Source organism: Megalops cyprinoides, chromosome 22 (assembly GCF_013368585.1).
Source record: "Megalops cyprinoides isolate fMegCyp1 chromosome 22, fMegCyp1.pri, whole genome shotgun sequence".
Classification (NCBI taxonomy): domain Eukaryota; kingdom Metazoa; phylum Chordata; class Actinopteri; order Elopiformes; family Megalopidae; genus Megalops; species Megalops cyprinoides.
Window position 1 is genome coordinate 15636941 of NC_050604.1, and position 16747 is coordinate 15653687.

General features: G+C 42.8%; 1 protein-coding gene across 1 annotated transcript in view; it reads right to left on the reverse strand.

The window, feature by feature from the left end:
• LOC118769631 (FH2 domain-containing protein 1-like) overlaps positions 1–13569 on the reverse strand; it is a 29684-nt gene extending 16115 nt beyond the window's left edge. The window contains exon 1 of the mRNA XM_036516838.1: positions 13408–13569. The gene's annotated coding sequence lies outside the window, so the exon portion shown is untranslated. The remainder of the gene's footprint in view (positions 1–13407) is intronic.
• Positions 13570–16747: the final 3178 nt, after the last annotated feature.

Genomic DNA, 16747 nt, shown 5'->3' on the forward strand with positions numbered 1-16747 from the left:
CCGTCTCGCTGTGCGTGGGATATTCACTGATCAAATCCGCTGTGGTAAATATTGGCATCTAAATGTTTTATATCAGGACATTAAACTGCACTGCAGGCACAGCCACCTTGGTTCACACATAAACCTGTACATAAAAATAGGCTAATCTTTCACCCCTTCTCTGTCTGTAACAAACATCAACAATTAATCTCCTTCAGATTATCACAAAACAAAACAGTTTTGGTTAATTTCATAACCAGAACTCATATTGTTCACTGGCACACTTGCACAAGATTTGGCAAAAGCAGTGTACTTAAGAGACTGAAAAATAAAGTTGTGTTGCCAGTTCGGTCCTTTTCCTTTTCCCACCCACACACACAGAAAACTCTGCGATGATTTTATAAAGCTGCAATGTTTTCAAATTCTTTTTGTAACATTTCTTAACTAAATCCTTCTCAAAACAGAGCCCGAACTGTTCCTTTTGTAAACATTCAGCCACTAAGCTCCATGATCTAACCATCTAACCATCCAAATGTCATCTGTTCAAACACACTGTGGGATCTCTATTTACATGACATCATCCTCATGCTTTAGATAAAATGAGCGCTGACTTCCAGTCATGACATGGATATTTAAATATGCAAATCGCACATGACAACATTCTACTTAGCAACAAAATAACAACTCGGGTTGCTCACAGAGTCAGAGAGACACTGGAAATGCTAGGGAATGTGCATCCTTATATGAGGGACATTTGGAGATGCCAGTGTCAATTTAAAGATACCATCAGCTCCTGAGATCAGATTCCCTAACTGCCATAATGACCCAAAGGAACATGACCACAAGAGAAGAATGAGTTTTTTTCCCCCCCTAACCCTTTCATGGCCTGTTTGCATGCAGTGGTTAATGGGTATGCTTTCATAATGAAGAGTCACACACTTCCACAACTGCAGTGGTCGCAGTCATGTGATATGCTGTTTGGACGAGTGAGGGTAAAGAAATATCCTACTTCATCAGGGGACACACCCTGGAAAAGGGCTCCACGACAACCACATTACTCCTGCTGGCATCCTGCTCACCCGATCCCACGCCTTTTAACTTATTCAACAGCGAGCTCGTCACTGCGGGCTTCAGGTTCCACGCTGGCGTCATGTCTAATTCATCGACAGGAAGCGGATCTGCCTCAGGCAGGAAGGGGACACTGGACCTGGGCCCTCCTCAGACAGCGGGAGCGTTCCAGCGCTGCAGTGGCGTGGAAAGAGTTAAACCTCCCTGCTCACGCGTTTCCTGCTGCCTTTGCTGCAATGTCAGCCGGCTGCCGCTCTGCGCGTTCATGCCTGTGGACAGCAAAGCTAAGCTGCGAAACAGGGATCCAATCAGCCACAACACACAGAAACGCGGGACCAGCTCTTTACCTGAGGCGAAGGGGTTTCACCCATCTTTTCTCCTGTGGCAGTACTGCACCATTACAGCAACACCACGGCTTATTTTAAACAAACTGTCACTGATTTTACATCATTCCACTTTGAGTGGGAATGCTTAAAAAATATGACCCAGTATCCCCGAATGCATTCGTCTTGCTCCCTGGCACCTACCTGATTGGCAGCAGCTGATTTAGGCTTAAGAATCCCATGCATAATGTTGCTACTGATGGTTAGCAGGTCAGTCAGAGCATTTGTAGTGTTAATCAAACCAATCGACAGGACAAACTGAACATTCAGTTCCCTTGATCAAAAGCTGGAGTCAGAGCCAGAACAAACTGCGTAAATCTGCTTGGAAAGATTATTACTTATGAGGTGCCTGAGGGCAGAATCTATTAAACGTCACTTTGGGTGGACATTTGAAAATCTAATATGGTTTGGGATCTGCATGTGAATAAAACCAGAGTACTTCAAAGAGACAAGAGTAACATGTGGAACTTAAAACCTCTACCTCGAGGGCTCAGTGATTGCCTTGAATGGAGAGTGTCAATATCAGCCTCCTGCACAAAACGGACTCTTAGCCGCCAGACATGAAAGGTCTACCTGCCGTCACCGCTGTATCAATACCCTGGCTGCCCGTGGCCTGTCTGCCCTACCCTTTCAGGGTGGGGGCTCCAGACATCCGCAGGGAGGGGCTCTCCGGCTGCTTCTTTGTGATCTGTGTGGCGTGAAGGCCGGGCAGCACACCATCTCCCTCCTTAACCTCACCAACTTCCCCCTGCCCCCGCCACTCCCACGCCAGAAGGCCAGAGACACTTCCTGTTCGCGGACGTGGGCCGGGCTGTAATCCCCTTTGAGGAACACTTGTTCTCTGCCAGGTTTTAGCGCTCGTTAACCTGCAGACTGCTGGGCCTGCATTCATATGGTGAGCAGGGATTAGGCCAGCAACCGCTCCTGTGACACTGCGCTGGGGAAACGCTTTCCGCTTGTTAAGGGATGGCGAGATGGGCTTTGTTTTGTCAGGGGAGGGGAGGGGGGCCGGCGTCCCTGCACCTGACCTTGTTTTTTCCACCTTGCTTCTGTTTGCAGCCTTTGTTCCCTTGCTTGTGGACAGTGTGGAATGAGGTGCACGGTGCAGGGGGGGGGGGGAAGAAATGGCATGACACAGCGAGAGAGCAGTGACCGATGACCCAGCGAAAAACCAACATAGTCTGTGATATGACAACAAACACAACACAGAAACTTTCAGAATCCCGCAAGTCACCAAACCTCCCCCGACTGTGTGACAAACCTGACCCACTTTAATTCAAGTTCGACAGACCCAATAAAACAAGCAAGTCACTGTTACTTAGCCCTGAAGCTGCTGGTCAAATAACGCCCAGGCTGAACACCACTCAACAGGTTCCCTTTCTTTGTCACGCAGTATTTGTGGGCTAGCATAAACTGACAGTGAAACAAGCTTCAATGTGGAATCAGTTCACAGCTGACACCAAACCTTTCACCTCCCCTAGGCCCAACAGACAATACTGACCCCCCCGAGACTGAAGAAAAAAAAAAAAAAAGATCCAAACTAGATGCATTTCCTTGCTACCACTCAGATTTTTAAAGGACACATTTTAAGTGAGGTTTGAAAGGCACAAACCCTACCGCTGAACTTGTACATTCTGTCTGCCCAACTCCTCTTGTCTCCACCTGCTGGGCCCAGCCTGTGGTCTGACTCTGTGTTCATGCAGCAGATGGAGGGAAAGTTGGGAGAGGGAGTGAGATAAAACTGGCCAAGGGGCCGGGGACCAGCTGGAGAAGTGGGGTCTTGGAAATGTCAGCTGCATGACTCTGAAAAACCCCAAACCTCAAAAGGACTTCCACAGAGAGTCCTTTAAGCAAAGTTACCCACCATTCTGTGCTTCTCTCTAAAGACAAGACTGGGAATGAACTGAGAGGAGCTGTTATGGGAAGGTGAGAAAATGAACACAGAATGAACACAGCAAAGAACTTCTAAATGTCATTGCACAGTACACCTTGGAAACGCGAGAGAAGCAATCAGGCTGCCAATGTTTCCTCTTCTTTCGATATCTCTGGCACCTCCTCTGACCTCCACAAACATGATTCCTGCGAAAGGAGCATACTAACCTACATTGCCATGAGATATGATCTGAGAGGTCTGCGCGCAGATATTGTTTTGCGTAGGACAAATTCCCACATGTTAACACAGCACTGAGTATACAGCTCTGCCCGTTAACACTGAGCTGCTGTACCAATTCAGGGCTGTGAGACTGCACAATACTCTGATTAAAGGAATAAAGGAGCTTTGGGGACGAAATCTTGTACAGATTCAGGAAACAAAAAAGGCTTAATTGAATACTTTATAAGATCTGGGAGTACCAGTTTCATAGATTCTGAAGTTCTGTGATTAACATAACAGAGCAGTTCAGAAAACAAAACTCACTCTCTAAAAAAATGAATCAATCAATCCGAAGATGTCACTCATCCGACTCATTGTCCCAGACACTGGGACGTGGCTGTACCACAGGCACACAGAGGGAAACATCTTACACAAAGCTCTGAATCACATCAGACCAAGTAACACAAATGGATTCTAAATGCATTCCACGTGCGGATTCCTTGAAAGATAACAGTATCTAATTTATAGTATAACAGTAGCTAATTTTAAAGCAAAACCGTTAATTCACACCAACTGACCGCGGATGCTGTGAGCATCTTATTTACAGACCTCCTTCAAATGAGAATGTCACAGTTGGTTTGCCATTGTCATCGTCTCTTTTTTTTTTTTAACCTGTGGTACACACTGATGCACCTTGGAATGATACCTGGCCAAAAAGACCTCATACTGGGCTGCTGAGATTCCCATCATGCATCAGGCATGTCTCCTTCAGTTGTCTCAATGGCGATCTGTTCTGTTCTACCCTGACAGGCGACTGATTCGGTGCCACCTGTGTCCCCGGGATGGTGGTCGTACCAGCCCAGCTGACTGTGACACGTCTTTTCATCTCTGTGGGCTTCAGAGAGCCGCTGGCAAACAAAGGCACGGAAAGGATGGCCTGACAGGGGTGTCACACGTTCATATGTAAAAAAAAACCTGAAATCCACTTCAGAATAACAAATTCAGTGCTGTAGCCCGTGCTGAAAAGACTACTTCCAATAAGGCGACAAGAGCTTTGACGTCATCTCTCGACAAGCTGACTACCCTACACCCGACACCTGTGTTGTATGTTTTTGTCCAAGTTTAAAGCACATGTATACAATACCGCAGACATGTGGGTTTGTTAGTCTGTATTTAGCAAAAAACACATCCCACTTCAAGGACAAAATAAATCAGGTACATTCACCAAAGTCTGTTTTTCAAAGGAAATGCAGAAATCTAGAAAAATGCTTTTAAGCCTGCTTTAACACTTGTTATTAACACTGTTATTCATGTTACTGTGAATGGTTTCTCAATATGACGCAAATGCCTCACAGCCTTAATTAATATTCTCACCACATTAGATGAGTCATTCTGTAAGGGACAGGACTTACTACAAAGCATTGCAGGGATGTTGATAACTCGAGTCCTGCTGTGTGGGCTTATACAAACAGAACAGCATTGATATGATAATATCACTGTCCCGTTTTACTTGTCCTGGTTTTAAAAAAGCCATCCGTCCAGTAGGCTGGGAGAGAGGACTGGTTTCAATGTGGTCTCCGCTAATGAACACGCGTGGACCATGTCACAAGGCCTGCTGGTGTCCAGCCTTTGGGTGCTTTCAGCCCCCACAGCTGATCCCAGATCCACTTGCCCTCACCTAATCCTAAAGCCAGCCATTTAGTTTAGAAGGTAGATTCTGATCCAGGATCAGTGTTTGGCGGTGTATTTCTACACGTGCCATTAGTACTGGTGCAGTAGACTGGCCCGCTCTGTCACGTGAGGGCTGTGGTCATGCTTAGTACATGGAACACAGGACACGTGAGCATGTGCACACCGTCAGGTTACCACCACCACCACCCAGCAGAAGAGACGACAGGCTCAACTCATGTTGTATCCTGTCCCTGATCAGAAGCTCCGAAGGAAGGAACTCAGTCAGAAAGCGAATTCTTATGGCATTTAATATGTCGTCCCACATTGGCCTCCACACATTAGGGAATTTCCTGATATATATGTTAACAAGGATACTTTTATGTGTTTCAAAACTGTATTGGAAGAGCATTGCACCGAAACAGTGAATGCAGCTCCTTTTCTGTTCTTCTGCATAAGCCAGTGAGGCTAACTGGTCTGCCGATCACAGGTGTCATTGGGACACCTACAGTAATTGACCGAGACATCAGAGTAATGGACTGAAGCTAACCAGAAACAGCACAGCAAAGCATTCTGGGATTTGCTGTCCACACAGGCATCTCTCCACATCTTCCTTCTGGACAACAAAGCTTTTCCCCATTGTACAGGCATAGCTGAGACAACCAAAAAAGTGCCTCCTGGACTTATCAGCACAAATATTGCTGTTTCAAGTACGCAAACTTAGTACCTGCTTATCAATTAAAATTTGAACCAAATCTCCAAGCTGCAAAGATTAAATGCCCAAACTTCTGCATTTGGTAATTCCTTAAATAATACATGGTGGGGGAATTGCTGATAAATGTTTCATTTATTAACTTGCTTTTTTCTCTTTCTTGTCTGTCTGTTGATGAGCTGGAAGTTCAATACAGGGTTCAATCCATACAGAAAAGTAAGATTTAGTGGATGAACTTCTGTACTCACACAAATAGAACAGGATGGAAAAAAGCCAGACGCTGGAAGGTAGGAACATCTTGTAACGAGAACCAAGAGAAGACCAGAACTGTTTAAGGATTTATTCTTCAAACTTCAAATGTTTCTACTGTTTGCAGGTGGTTGCAGTAGTAGCAGCTACTGTTCCTTTCACTGGAGAATTAATTAAAAGAATTAATGTTAATTATCACATTATTTATCACACCAGCACAGAGCTATCTAAGGAAAGGAAACATTCAATAAAATAATACTTAGAAAGAAACAAAACAATGTAATGCTGCAATGCGGAAGCCTGGAAGTATGATTCCAATTAGCCAACAGAACTGAAAAAGGGCTTTATGAATAAATGAGGACAAGCTTATAAAATGCCCCATTTCATCTAATCAGATTAATCAGATATTGTATAAGGTCATTTGGAACTGATCTGAGCCTTAACAGATTGGAGCCTGAGTAAGGCTTGAATGGGAAACCATAAACAATCATTTCTCAATTTCTCCACCTACCACAGCTTTTATGTAAACCAGAACTGCAGTAATATTTATCGCCAATCTGAATAAATCTTTACAACAGGCTGCTGTAACTGGGCATACGTGTGTGCTGTGTTGTAAAACACTGTCTCTTACTGGAACTCAGGTTTCAAAGGGAGGGTTGAGAGGATAGGTATATGGCATCCATGTTATACTTCAACATGCGCTAGCTGTAACGCAGACACTTTGGCACTAGAATAATGTCCTGGCCACACCTAATACACTCTGTGTATGAATCATAAATGAGCATCTGTTGCGGATTTCCGGCCTGCCATTTGCTGTGATGATCAGCACACCTGTGTATTGGTAGAACCCTCCCAGCCCAGATAAAGACAGAAGTGCCCCCTGGCATGTGTACTCAAGCGCTTGATTCACTTAATTACTGACTTAACTGAACCTTATTAAACCACTCCTCCCACTCCTGAGAAATGAAAGTTTCTCAGGAAAAGCCGGAAAACCTGCTGGACAGTGACTCATGAGACACCAGGTGGAGCGACAGTGGGTGTCAGAGCAAATTTCCTACTCAAGTGAATTTCGCACTTTGTCATTCTGCTCTTCAGCTACCTGTACATATTATGTACCTTCTCCATTGCGAACTGAAGAAGAAGCACTAAAATTCTATGATGTCTGCCCTTGATTACATCATTATATCAGAGTGACACCCTGTTAATGGTCTAATTATTCCCCAAACAGGCATTTCATCCCTTGCAAATAAACCCCTCTCATTCATACTGTTTCACACGGCTCTCACAACGCGATTATGACCATAATCCCATCTTTCTCCACAATGGTTTCTTTCAAACCCAGACAGTTCTTTGTCAGATTGAGAAAATCCAGCTCCTTACTAAAAACATATTGCACAACCATGAGACAACTAAATCAGACTTGAGAAATCCCCAATGTTCAATTTACCTTGGACACAGACATTGTGCTTCCTGACCTTCCCAATAATCTGTCCTTTTTTTCGTCAGGCATGTTTCCTTCAATTCAGACCTTCATTATCATCTCAGGAGCCACAGCTTTGTTAGCCGTCAGCTGTTTCATACATACATAATTATTCTGGGCCAGCAGAGTGATGGGCAGGGAGCCGAGCTCAGATTCCGATGAAAGAATTGCTGGTTTGAATCTCCGCTGGGACATTGCGGCTAGACAGTAGCTTTGAGCAAGGTACTTTCAGTGAAGCAGTCCAGGTTACGTTCAGCTGTATAAATGAATCACATGTAAAACACAAGCTCTGGACAAGATCATATACTGTATATTCTGTTTTTCGTTCCAGTCTCTTGATCAGTTAAATTTGTTTAAAAATAAGCATGTTTCCACTGTTTGGTCATTTCAATTGATTTTAACAGAACATATGTTTGGCTCATTACCTTATATAATATAAGATGGTGAGTACTTTCAGTGTTTAACTGCTATAAATTCAAATTGATTTTCTATAATGTGCTCTCTGAAGCACCTCGGTAGCACTGAAGAAATTTCTTTGGCAAGGACACCACATGAAGTAAATTTCATTCAATCTGCTGTGACTGTCTGAACTGACTATTCACCTAAAGTGTTAGAACGTCTCACCAACTGTAATGAAAAACCCTTTGTAAGAAATGCATAAACACACATTAACCTCCTTTAATTCTTAGCAAGAGTGCATGGAGTTAATTTAGACCACAGGTAAAGATAAGCACAGCACTCAGACTGCTTTATAAGCAGGATCATGTGGCAGACTGTTCAGACACAGTCTGCCACATGGGGGGTTTGGTTCCTACTGATTTAAATAACATGGACTGCAATAAATCTTAAAAAACCTTCCACTAACATCAGAGCCCATGCGGTAGGATGAGTCCTTCTGGGACCAGGGATGTTCCTCACCTACATGTGGAGTAAAGCCCTACCGCATGGTCCAGGCAGGGTGACAACACTGTAACCTCTCTCTCTCAACACTCCCTCTCTACTGTCCAAAAGAATGAAAACAACATGTGGAAAAAACCATCTAACACTGTACATCGGTGTGAGTGTAGGAATGTTCGATCCTACTAGAGGGTCAGATAATTATGCATTCCATCCTTTAAATCAAATATTCCATCCTTCAAACATCCAAGATGTTGAGATCACTATTATCAGTTGCCTGGATCAGAATGTAAACTCTTGTTAACAAACAAGACTAGACAAAAAAATCCAGAACTGTATAGTTTGTTATCATACTCAAGCATAAAAGAGATCATTCACTGATATACAGTACATTTCCCTCCAGTGGGCAAATACTGAATTCCGGCTGTATTGAGACATTATTTACACAGAAAAAAGTGGAGTTTAATACACTGCTTGGGGAAGAAAATGCTGGGGTTGATTATTTCCACATTCAGTCTTGGGCACCACATAACATCTGAATATCATTATTTGGAATGTATACTGCTACATTGTACAGCTGGACAAATTTCCTTTAAATAACAAGGTCAGTCATTTGTAATAAGGTAACAGGTGAATTTTCATGCCGGAGTGACTATACTAATGATGCAGAACAAAGACATTTTTGCTTATCCGTGAGTGGAGTCCTGCCAGTGAGCTCTGGACAAGTAATCACAACCTACTTTCTCTGTCTCCTTTCCTGTAATGATCCTCTGGGTCATTAGGCAAGATAAATTTAATGAAACAAAGAGAGCCACACAGTTAGCCATTCCCATGTGTGAAAACAGATTATCCTTCTGAACAGAGTGAGCAAATTGAGTTTTGCTTCTGGGTTAGGTGCTTACATGAATTACGACTAAATCTGGGTTTCTATTTGGGCACGCCTTTATGATGATTGTTTTTTCCATTTCTGTTTCGAATCAAACATTCCTAATGAAAACATTGTGTCATTTTAGAATCTCGATCTCAATTTTAAAAGATTACTATGTTGCTCAAATCTGTATGATATTAGATGACACACAGTTGCTTAAACTACAATTCATCAAAAAGCAGATAAAATGTTCCCAAATTCTATGCACACCATGAATAGTCTCTCTCTATTGTGTAGATAAATCTCTCAATATTCCATCAACAGCTTCTGAGGTGTGAACTGACTGTGTCATCACCAGACAGCCTGGACCCATCGTAGTTAGTATTGCACCACCACAAGGATGCTGTTTTTTGCTGAGCTGAACAGAATGAGGGATTACATTTATGCAAATGGTCTGTGTTTGCGTCAATCAATCACTTTTAACCCCAGACTCAATAAGCACAAGGCTCCTCTGATGAAAATTCCTTTCATCACTGCCGACCATTACCAGATTCTACAGATTCTTCAACAGATGGCTGTGTCCAAGTTTATTTACAACTGTCAGACCTGTGTGCAGGACTCCAACAGAGCACATTCCATTAACAACTAGCCAGAAACTCACAGTATTAGATCCATATAAAGCGCTTAATGTTAGAGTGTAACTTTCGTGAAACAACCAGTGCTTCCTGAATGGAAAATCAAAGCCCTCCATTTATTATAGTTTAGGAGTCATTTCACATGTTCTATTGTGACAGGATTGATGTCTGACTGAGTGAAATGAAATGAACAAGGGTGCATTCAACTGTGAACAATTTCAAAATGGTTTATTTGGATAATCCCGCAGGCAAGCAGTCTTGTGTATAGTGTAAGCTTCCATCTATCAATCTTCAGGCCAGTGCCTCTCTTCAGAGTCTCCAGAACCAGAGGGAAAGTTTCCACGATACTTATTAACTTAAGAGCAGGGAGAAGTGGAGCACCACGCCATCACAAGACTCCCATTACCGCAATAAAACATACCGCTGCCAGCCAAGGGCTGACCAATTTATCCTAAAACAACCGCTGTGGACACAATCCATGACAGGGGACCTATCAGCAAATCTCAACCCTCCACCTGCCCAGGATCTAGAACGCCAACAATACCATCTGAGCTTCTGTGTCCCCCATGGAAACACAGATATGCACTGTGTCACTTTGCATTTCCACAATTCCATTCAACAGCAATAACACCCAAGATGTAAAAGTGAATATTTCATTGTGCTACACACTTATTTTTAAGTGACCAAATGATTCATGATGGGATATGGTATACAATGGTATATTACTGCTTAATGTAGATTTCCATTAAAAATAATCTCTCCATCACCAATCGAGTGATGATAATAATGGGGGGGGGGGGGCAAATATTTTCATTAGGTCTTTCTGTTTGAAACGACACAACTCACCATGACTGTCTTTTTCAATGGTTCTATTGTTTTATGCTGGAAGGCTTTAATTGGTCTAAGTACTTCTGATTCAGAACCAAATCACACATAATTATGCCAAAGGTTATCTGATTTCACAAGCATTTCAGCACCATACGAAAGCGTAATCCGAGTTAAAGCGAGACAGCCCCCTTGGCATTGGGGGATAGGAGGGAGACGGCCTGGTTTCTATAGTGACAATGGGCAGGAAGTGGGCAGGGAGCTGAAACAGCTGATGTCTATGGGTGAGTGGAAAAACAACCTGTCACCTGATCACTTCCCTCCTGAGGTGTATTAGCATCCACCGAGGAAATTAACAAGACAAGGTGGAGAAAACGGGATGCCAATATTTTAACTGAAACAAGTAAGAGGCCGCATCCATTCCACTGTGAAAATGGCAAGACTAACTTTTTGTTTAAAGTGGTTTATGTCCTATTCTAGAGCACAAGCAGGCATCCCATTGGTCAATGAAAGAAGGATGAAGTGACATTTCCAGCTCTGTGTGATTGCCTGAACTGTACAATATGCTGACATTTACCTCCCAAACATTCGGCATCAAGAGAGGTGACCTGTTTTACCCCATTTCTTCACTCTAGGGAATTTCCTTAAAAGTCTGGTTTTAGACCAGAAAAAATACATATATATCCATATATATAATTGTTAAGGGTTAACAACAAACAACATCTTGCTCTTGTAGTGATCTGGATGATGGAAAAAAATTCACAAAATCTAGGATTTTTCTATATAATAGGTCACAGATCAACTGACCCAAACAGGGATAACCACTATCTGCATGTGACTCATACGGCTCATTCAAACATAATTTAAAATAAGTATTTTCAAAACAAAAGCTGCTGGAAATGACATCATACTGAAAATAAACTGTCTCAATCACATCTGAAGATGCTGGGTCACCTACACTGCATATTGTAGTCAGTTTCATTAAGTCATCAGATTTAGGTCTTAAATTGCAAATAGCCCTTGCTCATAATTCCACCATCCTCTGACTGGGTCTCCCACACAGATCAATCAAGCCCCTCCAATGGCTTTAAGATGGCGTCAGGAAATTGAGTTTTCCCAGTTAGTCTTGGCTTCCATGGCAACGTGGCAATACCACCCTCCCCTTTAACCTGACCTGGGTACAACTTTTTCACAGAGCATTGTTCCCAACACTTGAATGGATTGCTTCTAATTCATCCCAGCATGAGAAATGGCACCAAAAGGCCAAGGAAACAAGGCCTCCAAGGATCTGGGGCAAATCACAAGTCAGGCTGAGACACAAAGGCTAACATGTACTTTCAGGACCAGGTCACCGGGCCTTTTGGTTGACATAAAATGAAACGGAAAACCACAAAGAGCACACATGTGAATACAACGGTTGTTAAAATATATTCCTCCTGTTCATCGTCAGTTTAAAAAAAAAACTATATTATTATATATTTGGCTACATTAACGAAATCATTATTAGTGTATAGTGTGTAAGCATTGACTTTATTTGCACGTTTCATGAATGCATTGCTTTCGGATATTTATTTATTTATTTGATATCTCTTCTATCCACCATTGCAGGCGGTGTAAAACGGTTTTAGCTCCCAACGCTCTGTAACCCGAGCGACTTTATTTCAGCAAACAACTACAAAGCGACGCTAAAGGCACGCGGTTTTCATGACAATCATGACACAGGTTGCCGGGCTTGGATTACAAAGACATAATTCGCCTTGATGTGTCGCTCCTCAAAGCTTCAATATAAGCCTAGACGTCTGCCTGCTTTTGTGCAACACTTCCTTACAACTTCTCTTATTGTCCCGCTGTGTCTATCTGGGCAAAACAATAACGGCATCAAGTGAGCGAAGACGCGAATCACTTCGTTGTGCTATCAATCAAGTCCAAAGCAAATCGATATAAGTAGTGGGACAGATTACTCTTTAATGGGTTACGATCGATAAACTACCGAAAACCAGAGGGCACGCGTTTCCAATTGAATGCAACTAAATTGGCGGAACATTTCCACAAATAACTTAATTTATTTTACTGGCTAACTATTGCGGCTAACAGTTGCGTTGCTGAAATTAACTGCTCAGTCTTGAAGTCGACGCCGTTGGTGCGTCTAGAACATTATGCAGGGTATTCAAGCAACCGCGTGCTACACTTGAAATTAGGAAAATATTTTTTTCAGTAACGCAGACTTGAAAAACAATATCACTTTCTCGCGGTCATTGCCTTTTCAACGTTATTTTATCAGTGTCATGCTGTGATACGATTATACATCATTTCCAATTAGACCATTTATTTATTGTTTTATGCTGTGTGGTACCATCAAACCATTAAACAAACACACGCTGCGGAACAGAACAACCTAACGCGTACGATTTAGCTCTGATGACTCGAAATGATGTCATTTCAAACCCTTGGCACAGCTGCAGTGCCTTACTTAATTGTAGCTCGCTACGATACACTTCAAAAAATAAATTAAAAAGATAACACGCTTAACTCACGAACAGGCGGAACTTACCTATAAAGGATACGCGGGGCATGCAAACACAAAACGTATTCCGAATGTTTTTTTCCCCCAGGGCAAACCGAGATGAGATTAGCCCGTTTCGGTGCAGGGGCAGGTCGCCTGTCCTCCGGCTGCCAGCTAGTCCTCTCGCTGCGGGTCCTTCGGAGACCTGCAGGAATTCTGAAGAGGCAGTAAGCAGAAGGCGGAGCGTCTGCGCTTGCGCACACGCCTGACGGGACTGGCCCAGGTGAAGCCGGCGCTGGGGTCCGCCCAGCGCGTGTCGGGCTCTTGTGCTCTCAGCACAACAACGGTAAATGAAACATTGAAACCAACAGCAGGAAAAAAAACATTACCACACGAATACACCGGTTGCGTCTGTTGTATTTATGGTAATATATATATTTTTTTTTATGTGATGCAAATAATGGTGCATCTACAAAACAAACGAATTCTACCTGAGGAACACAGGGCGTTGGTCTAGGTCATGTGGAAATAAAAACTTTAAAAGAAAGATTTAATATCTAGTTAAATAAATACAAACAGTCTTGGTATTAATGGTATTGTTAAGAGAAGGATCGAAGGTCAAGAAGAAGAGAAATATCACCAGCATGAAGAGAGGGGTCTAATGAAAGCTTTTTGAAAAGTGAAGTGAGATCATGTGGTCGTTTTTTTGTACTGCACATTCGTTGTGACTCCGCTGTGATTAAGAAGTTAGCAAAGAAAAATTACTTAAGGGTGGAAACAGCTGAAAAAAAGATGTATGTGATTAAAGAGTATAAATACTCACACGTATCACACAACATATGCAGTTTTATGTTTTTGGAGGTTATTTCTAATTTGAGATACTATGGCAAGACGCTGCATCCATTTTGCAATATCAAATATAGATCACCCTCTGTTGGAAGCATATCAAAAAATCCATGTCCATGTTATTCAAGTTCTCCAATATGCCCTGCATGTAACTGCAAGCAGCATTTGTGTCTGAAAGTTGGTCATCGCTGAGCAGAGAAATTCGTTGCTTTAGACATGGCAATGTCATCCATAGAAGTGGCTTTCTGTCTCCCTGGCAAAGCTCTCTCCAGCTCCACGATGACCTGTGGGCCTCCTTCCAGATGGATCGAACATGACCAGTCACAGACGGGCCCGCTGCAGGACGCTGCTAACACTAGCCGCAGTGCAGCTCCATCCCCAACAACCCACAGAAACAGTGTGAGGACACAAGCCAGGCCTAAGCGCCACACTACAGTCTGTCTCTAATGAAGGTGCTTTACTGATTCGTCAATGGCCTGATATCACAAGAAATAAAGATGGCGGGAGATGGCTGAGCTGCAGAAACAGGTTATGGCAGCCTCTCCGCCATCACAAAGTGTTTACTCTGAAAAAGTAGATCAGTCCCCATGCATTCAACAGACCTCTGCCTACAAAGGTCTGTTGAATGCATGTTGAATGCTAGCTGATACAAACAGATATGGGAATGCTAAAATAAATGTCAGAGAGACTCAGGTCATTGATTTCTAAGTTCATGTTAAATGCCACCCAGTTGTCATTGATGCACAAAAATTCACAACACAATGATTCTATCAAAGTGCACAGCCATATGACCTTCACAGCTGAGATGGATCAATATGTTATTTCCGTTAAGGAACAATTCATACTTTATTTGCGGTTGTAGAAATTGTTGTTAGACTTTAAAGGGCTGTAATCAAATGCATGTTCCTTGCATTTAAAAAAAAATGCTGTTCTTATTTTGACCTATATATGTGTGAATACACTGTTTTGTGAACAAAGTGTATCCTCAAAGAGTGCATGTCACCTGACCACAGTCTGCACATGGTCTATGTGCACACACTGATTCATATCCTGTCTGGATGGGCTGAGAGCAGGCACAGAACATGAGATGAATGATCGAGAAGGAAAGGGTCTGGAAAGCATACCAAAAATCAGATTTTTTTGTGGCAGGTAGGGGTGGCCTGTTTTTGGTAAAGGTTCCCTTTACCAAAAACAATACAATATATTTGTATTGTACACATTTTACAATACATTTCTCCATTGCCACCCCAAGTATGAAAGGATTTAGTTAATCAATGAAAGGTTCCATTAGTCTTTGTCACTGCCGTGGGATTTATAAACACATGGCTTACTCCCTCAATTTGACGCATCATTTCCTGTCCGTTTCCTTGGGGACAGTCTCTGATTAAGGAGGAATGCCTAATGGGCTGCACATTGGCATGATCATTTCATTTCACTTAAAAGATTTAGACCAATTATGCAAAGGGAACTAATTCTAAATTGTAGGCTACCTTGGCTTAGATAGACGTCCTATTTACTTGCGTAATGAAAAAAAAATCCAGATTTGGCCATTGAGTAATGAGTAGACGTACCGGTAGATGAGATCCTTTAATTTAATTACCATTATATGCCACTATAATTACCTTCTTAGTGTAACATACAGGACAGTGAGAATCCCATAGTACACAACTATCACATGACTCAGTGATTCTGTTGACAGATAGCAATTTTCCTGATTGTTGGCATTATAGTGAACACAACAATGAGGTCAGAAAAATCAAAGACATATAAACACAGAAGCACAACTCAGCTGGTATTATGGGTTATGCTAGGGGTAACGACAAGCATAATTGAATTTAGTTGAAATGAGTCCTCTGGGGCCTGAAATCTCCTCAGCACTCTGATTAATTGCTTGGTAAGCACTTTGGATCCCTGACTCTTTGTGAAGGAGACAGCCAGTCGTGTTTCATGCTTACTTATTGTACATGTGTGTTTGTAGGTGCATACACAACCAGTCAGCAGCATGGATGACAGTGACAGTGACAGCAACAGTATATACCCTTTTGCACCCACCCCTTGGGCTGAGTGGATTAAATGCAGCCCCCTGTCTCTGAGGACACCCTAATGTGTCTGCACAGCAGCCCCCACCTACTTAAAATTCAATTAGCATCACTCCTGTTTATCCAGCCTAAGCTCTCCTGTTTGGAAAAGAACCGGGATTTGTCTTACTGTGGAAATTCACACGCCTGTGGTGGGGTCCCGTCTGCCGGATACCGTCACTGCAGTGAGCGTGAAGAGGTCACGCCAGTCTCTCTGAGCTCCATCTGTTTTAATTTTCAGTGTCGGTATTGGAAGCTCGCAATCAAAAGACTGCAATTCCCAGCATGCATTTGGGGCAGGGTGGGAGCAGGGCCTTCTCCTCACTGACAGCTGTGGGGATGGTCTGTGGCAGAGCGAGGAGGGGCAGGTGGCTGTTGTTTCCCCTCTGAGACCTGCATGAATGTGGAAGTGTTACCTGGAGATCAGAGACACAGAGGTTCCATGAGTAGATGCAGCATGTCTG